Source organism: Lepidothrix coronata, unplaced genomic scaffold (genome assembly GCF_001604755.1).
Source record: "Lepidothrix coronata isolate B3197 unplaced genomic scaffold, Lepidothrix_coronata-1.0 Scaffold9, whole genome shotgun sequence".
NCBI lineage: Eukaryota > Metazoa > Chordata > Aves > Passeriformes > Pipridae > Lepidothrix > Lepidothrix coronata.
In genome coordinates this window covers 8,638,161-8,647,698 of record NW_016690189.1, presented here as the reverse complement: position 1 = coordinate 8,647,698, position 9,538 = coordinate 8,638,161, and positions in this window count along the sequence as shown.

The following is a 9,538-nucleotide window of genomic DNA, read 5'->3' as shown; positions in this document are numbered from 1 at the left end:
CTAGTGAAAGACTTTTTACTGAAGGTAAAGAACAGCCCTTGAATGTTTAACAGCTATTTCAGAGCCTGCATTTACAGATTTGTTTGTTTGTTTAAACCTGATTATAAGTGATTCCAAACAATTATTTCTTCACCCCAGAAAAACTGTTTCATAATTTGATTAAATTAAAAAAAGATAATGTATGTGTTTCTATGAGGATTTTATTGAAGTAAAAATACATAAAAAAGATGAGTGCTCTGTATAATTCTGAAAACAGTGAAGTCAGAATCATGGCTTTTGTCTCCTGTGGGAGGTAACCAAGCTGGGCATTTACCATGATGCTGATAGGGTTTCCTTCCTCTTCCCTGTGCTTCCCCAATTAGCATGGGTCTGCAAGACCCCCATACACTCAACTGCTACATCATTATATCAAGGGTCTAAGTCATATTTAGTGCAGGGCTGCATCTGCCTCTTCAAGTTCCACAGTCTCCATTTCTCTCCCATAGCAAAAACCTTCCTTTGGGGCCTAATATTTTCCCTAGTTGAGCAGAGCAGCTGTAAAGGGAGTTTATGTTTCTGAAGAAACAAAAATGAGTCACAGGCAGAAGATTAATTTAATCATCTAAAAACAGATGCCCTCAAGGATGTGTAGTATAGTAGAGGAAACAGCAACTTCTATGATGCCTGTCTTTCTCCCAGCAAGAATCACCTCTGTCTTTCCTCACTGCAGCTTTGCCAGTGTCTTTTAAGGTAGGTCTGCCAGTTTAGAGACATCTGGGCACAAGGCAAATCTGGAATTATTCCATTTTGGTCCTTTTCAATGAGTTTTTCTTCTCACAAAATTGTTTAATTTCCATGAACTATAAGGAAATAGAGATAGTGTCTTTTTTCCAAGATGCTTGTTGTTTTATCACCTCTCTTCAAAGTTCTGCATAACTGTTGAGTGGCAAGAAACAGGGAACTGAGATGTTCTGGGTCTCATGGCAAGGGTTCTGGGAAGTGATGACCAGCTATTGATAATGCTCCTTTGCTTCAGGAATGGAGAACTTAGCTGTTTTAAGATCTTTGCTGAACAGTGCACACGTTTTATATATCTTTTGGGGAATATTATCGTGCAGCGATTTGCATTGTCAGTCTTCTTGGATCTGGAGAAAAATGGAGGTCATCTGTCTGGAAAATATATATTTGAGAAGGTAGAGCCCTGGTTGTTTAAGCTAGGGCTTCTGGCATTATCTGTTTTTTTCAATGAAATTGCCTTGAAAGGGGTAGGCAAACTCTGCGGGTAAGGTATCAATCACACTGTCACTCTGTAACAGGTATTTGCTATTTAAGTGACTTCAAGCAAGTCTTACACCGATTCATCCATCTTGAGATGACAAGGAGTCATCTGTCTGTGAGCTGAGGATGGAATTCTTCCAGGATTTAGAAGAGAAAAATATCAAAGACGAAAAGGAAATAAAAGACATTTCATTAAGTATCTCCAGCTTCCTTGAATGCAGCATGAAAAATATCTGCTCTGAAGAGCTGTAAAGCAAATGGCACATTCGAGGAGAGGAGAGGATTGAAACTGTGTTCAGCTATATTTAACACTATATATACAAATACCCTAAATCAGGAGTTATACCCTCAAATGTAGCAGTTTCTGGGCTTATACACCCAACGGATATTCTATGTGTTCACTAGCTGATGCTTATGTACAGGGTTGCTCTGTACTGATTGTGCAACTATATGAGATTACAGTGCATTACTTGGTCCAACCTTAGCAACATTAGGCGTTGCTAAAAATTATTGGTCTGTAAGATATGAACTGAAAAAAGTTTAGAAGTGTTTGGGTTTGGCTGTCATGATTGCTTAAGAAGTTTCATGAAGACCTTGCTTTGATTCCTAATTAAAACACTTTTTTTTTTTTTTAATTTTTGGTCAATGGCACTGATGAAATTTCTGCAAATAAAATGAAAACTGTTGTCACATTTTCTTTCTGATATTTTGACAGTTGACATTTTACGTATTGCAAACCAAACGCATTGAAGAATTAAAGTCCGTACCTGCATGCATAACATCTTACCTGTCTTAAAATGATGAAGAAGAAAATCAAGTAACAACCAAACCCCTGTATTCTCTCACATACATACTTGGGATTTTTGAGAGAACCTGTATTTTGAACATCAAAATTCACCAAGAATGAGGATTAATTTGCTAGAGAGAATAAGAATTGTTCTTCCTCAAAATAGTGAGAAAAAACCCCCAGTTTATGCTGTTTATGTTAAATTGATTAACTTAAATAATTCATTGGGATGAATTTTATGTTTAGCAGTTCACTTTTACGTTTTTTTAAATCTTTCACAACACACACACTGCAAGGGAGTGTATGTAGTGTTACTGTCTGGAAACTTCAAAGTGGCCTTACTCGCTGATTTATAGAAAATAAACAAACATCCTTTTATGTAGCTTGATGACCGGCCGCAGAAATTATTTACTATTATTTACTCTTTACATTTATTGTGGCTTTAGGGTCAGAATTTAGCAAGGAAATTCTTGATAAAGATAACAGATCATCTTTCAAAGTGTTATTTCTCTAATTTTTTTTTCCAGTTACGATGCAGAGACTACCTTTTCCTAGGTAGGATCATTTTATTTGCTCTCTTCAAGTCCTGTCAGCACTTTTTTGGCTTCTGCAAATCCTCATTCACTTTGTTCTTTCCATTGGGTTTTTTCAGGACTACGATGCTGTATTTGCACTTTATTTTTCACTTTTCCAAGTCTATTGTTTCCATATTTTGAGGATATATCAAAATATCTGGCTTTACAAAAAAAATAGGATTTATAGGTCTGGATTTTATTTTATATTCTCATACAGATTTTTTTACATCTGTGTCTTTTTTTGCAAGTGTTCTGAGAGAACCACTTTGCTTGAATTTTTTTTTCTTTATAAAAGCCCTCAGATTCTGTTCCTATTTATTTTAAATGTTTTCATACCCAGTTGTCTGCAAAATAAAATTAGTTTTCAGCTCATTCTTGTTTCAAAATAAAAAAGACGAAGGTTTTAGGAAGCAGACAGGAAGTGATGCCCTTTTGACCCAAAGAACTAAGAGGAAGGTTGGGAGGAAGGTGATAAAGAAAAAGCAAAGGAGGATACAATTTGTATGCACTGGTCATAGACCTCAAAAGTTCTAAATTATCCCTGTAGGAGGTATTTGGGGGGCAATCTCAGGCAGAATGTGGAAGCATGCTGTAGTGCACCATGCTGTATTGGCTTTTTCTCCTTGTCCCCTAGAACTGTAACTTGGTTATAGCTTTTCCAGCACATTTAGTAGAAGACTGAGTTTCTGTGATCCTTTCAACAGGTTATGTGTGAAATTAGTTTTTCTGAAGACAAAATGCTCCTGCACAGTTTTGTCAGTCTAGGAAGTACACATTACTGTGGAAGTGGAAGCCTCAGCTATGCAAATACTTGGGCTTATGATTAATTTTTCATACCTTCCTCATCTTTACTCTTTGTCATTTAATACTTTTTTCCCTTTTTTTCCCTGTAGTCTTCTGTGGCTTGCAGCTTTTTATTTTATTTTTTTTTTAATCTTTATTTCCTTAAATATTTATATTTATCCTCTTTATACCTCCTAGCCCACTTCTTTCAGTGCCTGTGGGAAACAAAAATGGGGAAAAGCTTATCTTTTTCCATTTTGCAGATGAAAATCCAGAGCTTGCATGCAGAGAGATTCAGAGAGATAGAGGAAGGAATGCTGCTGTTATGGGAATCTTTACTTCCTCTTTTCTGCAAGAGCTTATCCTTGGAGAGTCCTTCAGGATCCTGGGGACTCAGGACAGGAAAGGGCTCTGAAACTCTTGCCAGAAATAGAAAACAGGTAACTTGATCTTCCTTTTATCCCTCAGGAACCTGAGGGTGAATGGGTGTACCCAGCAAGTGTGTCAGCAAAGCAAGAAATTAGAAACACTCCCATGGAGAAGGAGACAAAGAGATGAGTGGGCAGGGATGCCAGGACTGCACTCTTTGCATCTTCTTGGCATGTGGAAGGACAGAGAAAGGCAAGGAATGGCACTAACCCTCTTGCATCAGCCTAAAAGTACTGCTGGATGGTGAGATAAGTTACTCCTACAACCAAGCAGATGTCTTACTGCCAGCCTGTCCCAGTGATCCTCTGGGCCTGGGGCAGCTGAATGCAGAGTCCTCCTGAGACCTTGGATCAGGCAGAAGGGCCTAGCTAGTAAAGCAAAGTGACAAATGTGCATGGACATTTCTCGTGAACTTTGCAAGATTTCCAAAGTCTATGTCATAATTTATGCCTTGCCATAGATAGATGTCAAACACCTTGTACAAGCAAACCATTAGCTGCTGCAGTGCGCAAAACTAGTCTTTAAAACTTCTTGCACGCATTTTGGACATTTGAATTTATAACCCTTCCATTTACTAAACCAAACTTTCATACTCTGTTGGATTGAAGTGCTATTGGAGCTCACATTTTCAGGCACATATACCAGGCAAATATGAGCTTAATAAATGTCTGAAGACTGTGATGAAACTGTGGTAGAGAAGAATTTGGTCCAGTCTCTTCAGAATCAGGAAAGCTATAACCAGGCATACTAACCCTACTTTGTATTTGCATGGATAGATGCATGAGTTTCTCATAAATTAAATTACTTCATTGTTATTAACCATATTTGACAACTTTTACATATACCTTAATATCTTCCCAATGCATCTACCAATAGATAAAATGTAAAGTTCCTGATAAGCTGAATTGCATGTTTCCACTTCAATCCGCATTCCTTGTTGGGTTCATTTGTTCTTTTTCTTCAGAAATGTCCCAGTATTTTGCCTACCACATTTGCAGTATACCTGCACTTAATGCTCTTTCATTTCCTTTGTCTAGCACAAAATGCTGTTATTCCACAAAGTCCCAGGGAGAGTAGAAAAAAAAATAAAAAGAGAAAATATGTTAATTTAGGAAGTAAATCTGCTCAGTGTTTTATCCCAGCATCCTGTCCTCCTACTGCTTTTTATATGACCTTTTGCACTGCACAGAATTCATTACTATTGTAAAAAACACAGTTATGTTTCTTACAAAATTTCAAGAAACCCATGCCCTGTTTTAAAGTAGATGGGATTCACAAATGACAAACCATGCTCTCTTCCAAATCCTTTTCATTCAGTAGCAACTCTGGAAGTTTGCTGATTAGACCCACTAAACCAAAACACCCCAGCAATAACACTGTGTAAAAGGAAAGGAGAAAACATCATTATCACTATTTTATTTACCATTTCACTTCAAGACATCACAGGAACCCTAACCAGGTCACAACTACATTGTGACAGGCGCTTCAGGAAAGGTGATATTTGTGAATATATTTATAGTCAGGTCTGTGGCCATCACATAACTCATTTTGTGATTACCTCTACAAATGTAGGCACCCAGAAATGTTAGTTGCAGGACATAAGCACCTGTGGTTTTCCCCAAGCTGAAGCCCAGTATAGTTTCACCTTTCACTTCACTATAGAAGAGTAAATGGAGAGGAATAAGACCCAAGACACTTTGCATTCTTTAAACTAAAGATGCTTTATTCATGTATATGTTTACTAAAAGCCCTTTCAAAGAGGCATAACTACATGGGCATCTCTGTAATTCACCTGGGTCATTGCTAATATTAGAAAGTACTTAATCAGTTGCCCCTGGCCTGCCTGTCCGTAATAAATCACTCTACAGAAGAACTAGACTAACCTGTATCCATCTCAGCTTTTTTAATTGCAGACCACAAACACTGATAGAACCTAAAATGTTTGCTTGGTCTAGACTGAACAGAGAAATGGAGAAACACACTGAATTTGCCCTTTGGGGAGCACCTTTGGCTCTTTTTAAGGAGATGAAGTCTATGCAAGGCACCAGAAATGTCAGACTGTGTACAAAAGCCACAAATGCTAACAAATGATTCCCTAAAAATCATTTACAATAATACAAAATAATTAGGTTTGTGTGTGTATTGTTAGAGTTTGGGAGTGCATTTAGCATCTCTGGAAGGTGCAGGTTAGACTGTCCACCCACAAGTAGGAGCAGCAGGTGAGACACCACCACCTTCCTTGTCCCATCCTAGAGGGGACAGGTCCTTCACTTGCTGAAATGAACCAAGGAGCTGCAAAGGCTGTCATCAGAGACACGCCAAGCCATCCCATCTCCAGTGTCCCTTCCAGCATCCCCAGCTCCCAGAAGGGCAGGCATGCAAGAAGAGCCACCCCAGCTGGCTGCCCGACAGAGGTGAACCTGTGACCTAAACTGGCAGCCTGTGATCACCACTGCCACGAGGCCGCTTCCTGCAGACAGGCAGGGACGTGAGCCCACTCATCCAGAGAAGAGGGTGAGAAGGCCCAAATGGGTTGTGGTGGACTGGGTCTGCTGTGGCTACTGCCTTCCAGCTGTTGGGAATCTGGGTGCTACATTAAAAACGTCAGGCAAGGCCAAGTGCTGGGGTATTTGCCATCCAAAGCCCTCATGGCACCCAAGAGCACTCGGCTTTGGGTGGCAGGAAGGGGCACACTGGGCTGTGGGTCAGTCTTGCTCTCCTCAGCAAGCCTATGGCTACTCCTTGAGGGAGACAGTCTCCACCTTGAAATGCAGTGCAGGTGGCGGGTGGCCCGGTCTCACCCTTTCACTGTCTGCGTGCAGCTGGCGTGCCTGCCTCAGCACCTCAGCTCTTCTTGGTGCAAATGGTACCTTCCACTGGACGCAAAAAGTCACTTTCTGGCTTTGACACGGCTAGAGAGAAGCCCACCATGACTAAGAGGCTCAGGAGCCAGAAGACTTATGAAAACAACTCCAATTGCCATTGTTATTTTGGCTTTTTTTTTGTAAGAAGTCTCCATCCCAAAGAAGGCACAAGGTTTCCCAAAAGTAGGGGTGGTATAGCATGGGGCACCATGGCTTTCACCTTCCCTGGGCTGAAATGCTGCTGGCAGAGAGGCAGATGGTGTAAAAGTGTGCTGCTTTGTTGGAGCTGAGGGGTGCTCGGAAGAGGTTGCTCATGGTTTTGTGTGGCATCCATCTTGGGCAAATGTTGTGGGCATGGAGTCACAGCTCCAGCCAGCTGTTCCTTTTCCTGTGATTTCCACCCAGGGGCCCCTGAAGGCTTTTCTAATAGTCCTCAAAGCAGCTGCTTAAGGGCAGTGCCAGCAACTGTGGGAAAGTACCTTGATGGGAGTGTTCCACCCAAAATAGGAGGCCTGAAACTTGCAGCCCTGATGCTCCTGTCTGTGCCAGCCACCAACACTAGCCACTGTGGGAGTCCCTCATGCCACAGAGGAGCTGGAAGCCAAAGGCAGGAATTCCTGACTTGGCAAACCTGAATCCAAAAATCTGAGATTTAGAATGAAAAAAAGAAGTAAATAAAAAAGCAGTTAACTCTTCCCAATTGAGTTAATAATGGATGCATTTTCCAGGCTTGTCTCATCTGACTGAGAACAGGAAGCAATGCCCTTGAAAAACTTTAAGACATAATTTTCACATGTTGCCCTCGGCCCATGAGGGTCACAGAAACAGCCTTCCACCTGGATAACCCAGAGCCACTCAGCCAGTGAAAACACAAGCAGCCAACTCCCCCACATCCCTCTCCAGTGCTCAGGATCACTAGGCATCAATCTGGAGAAGGCTTTAAAGGGTTACTGGGCTGTGAGAGGGAAGGGTGGGGAGCGGAAGGCACAGGGAACCGCAGTTCTCTTACAATCATCAGATCAAGTCACAGGGTGGAGGAGGATTTTCCAGATCCTCTGACCTTAAGGTTGGGGAGTGAAAGGAAGAGGAAGCACATTTGCACAGATCCTCTGTCAGAGCTTCCTCAGGGAGGGGCTTGGCCCTTCTGGCCCTTTGCTACATGCAGGGCCATGCACACACATACTCACAGCTAAATAAACATGGGAATGAAGTTCAAAGTAGACCCACAAGAGAAAACCTAATCCATGGGAACCTGTAATTAACACTTGTGTTCACCAGCTCCTCATATCTTAAACACTCATAAAAGGAAATGTTTGCTGGGTAGCAGGAAAACCTTCAGTCCCATAGCACTTTCTAATATCTTTCAATCACCTTATGAGCCATTAAGCCTGATTATACCTTTGGGCAGCAACTTTAGCACACTCAAGAAAGCAGGGAAACTGAGGCATAAAGCGTGAATTAGTTGGTGAGGTCACTTTGGAATCCTGTGGTAGACCTGGACCAGGAGCAGAGGCCCCATAGTTCTGCATCACTTTGTGCTGATTCAAAGCCCATCGAAAACACCAGGAGTTTTTTATTGATTTTAATAGGTTTGGGCTTAACTTCTGCTGCCACATGGACATCATCATTTGTATTTTATAGAACATTTGCCCTGCAGAACAGCTATCTGAATCCTCAGCATAGGTTTCTGAGACAAGAAGACATATTAAAAATAAGCAAGATTTTTTTTTTTTCTCAAAAAGTGATCAGGAAAAATAGCAATTCAAATGTTCATTAGCGATACAACCAAATCTCTCCTATGGTTTTCTCCTTCTTTCTTGTTTCTCCCCTTGGTCTTGTTTTTTTTCCCCTCCTCATTTTGTTTTCAAGCTACAGGAAGTGTTAGCATAGACCATTTTAGATTAGACACAGCATTCGATGGGTGAGCACCTCCCTACAGCATATTTCAAAGAATATTATCACTATGAAGAGGACTCAAACCTGCAAACCTGATCAGTAGTTTATATTTCCTAATATTGAATAATTCACCTCCCGAAGAACATTAAAAATAATAACCTAGCATACAAGGAATTCATCTCCTTACAGCAGCAGAAGAAATGCCCCAGCTGAAGTGTCAAATTCAGCAAGAGCTCTTTTCAACAAGCATTTTTTCCTGTTACACACATCATAATTGTGTGTGTGAGTGCCTGCAGCAGTGTGGTCTCCTGGTAGGTGAGTCAGCTGAAGGAAGCTGAAACTTTATTTCTGGAGTCACTAAGGTAATTTGTCAAGGGTAGCAGCCATGTTGGCATCTCCACTGGCTCTGTGGTGGGATCTTCATCTCAGGTGGGAAGACAGTTCTCCTCAGCTGTCGGTCTGATCACTTCTCAGCATTTGCCCATTGTTTGTCAGTCTTTTTTTGACATGTGTAAACCATTTTCTTTTCTATCCACCTGTACTCGTATCTCTCTTCTTTTTATTGCTCCTATGATGACGATACAAAGAAATGATGAGCTCTTCAAGTGACCATGTATTTTAATCTTTTGACATGAGGTGATGTTTACATTGTGTTCTGTTCACCATAACAGGGAAGAAACAGACCCTTTAAAAAGTGATTTACAAACCCTTCAATGTGACATTTTCATATCAGAGAACCACTGGTTCTGACAAATGAGCCAACACATCTGAGCATTGGTACATACTGTTTTTTTAATATTTTTTTGCTTCCAGTCATTCATTCCTTTGGTTTAATCTCTGTATATCTTCCTCTTACTTTTAAGTACTTTATTCCTGTGAAAAAGATAATGATATTTATTACCTATTACCTTCTAGAAGTCTAAATTTTATTCCAACAAGCTAACAAA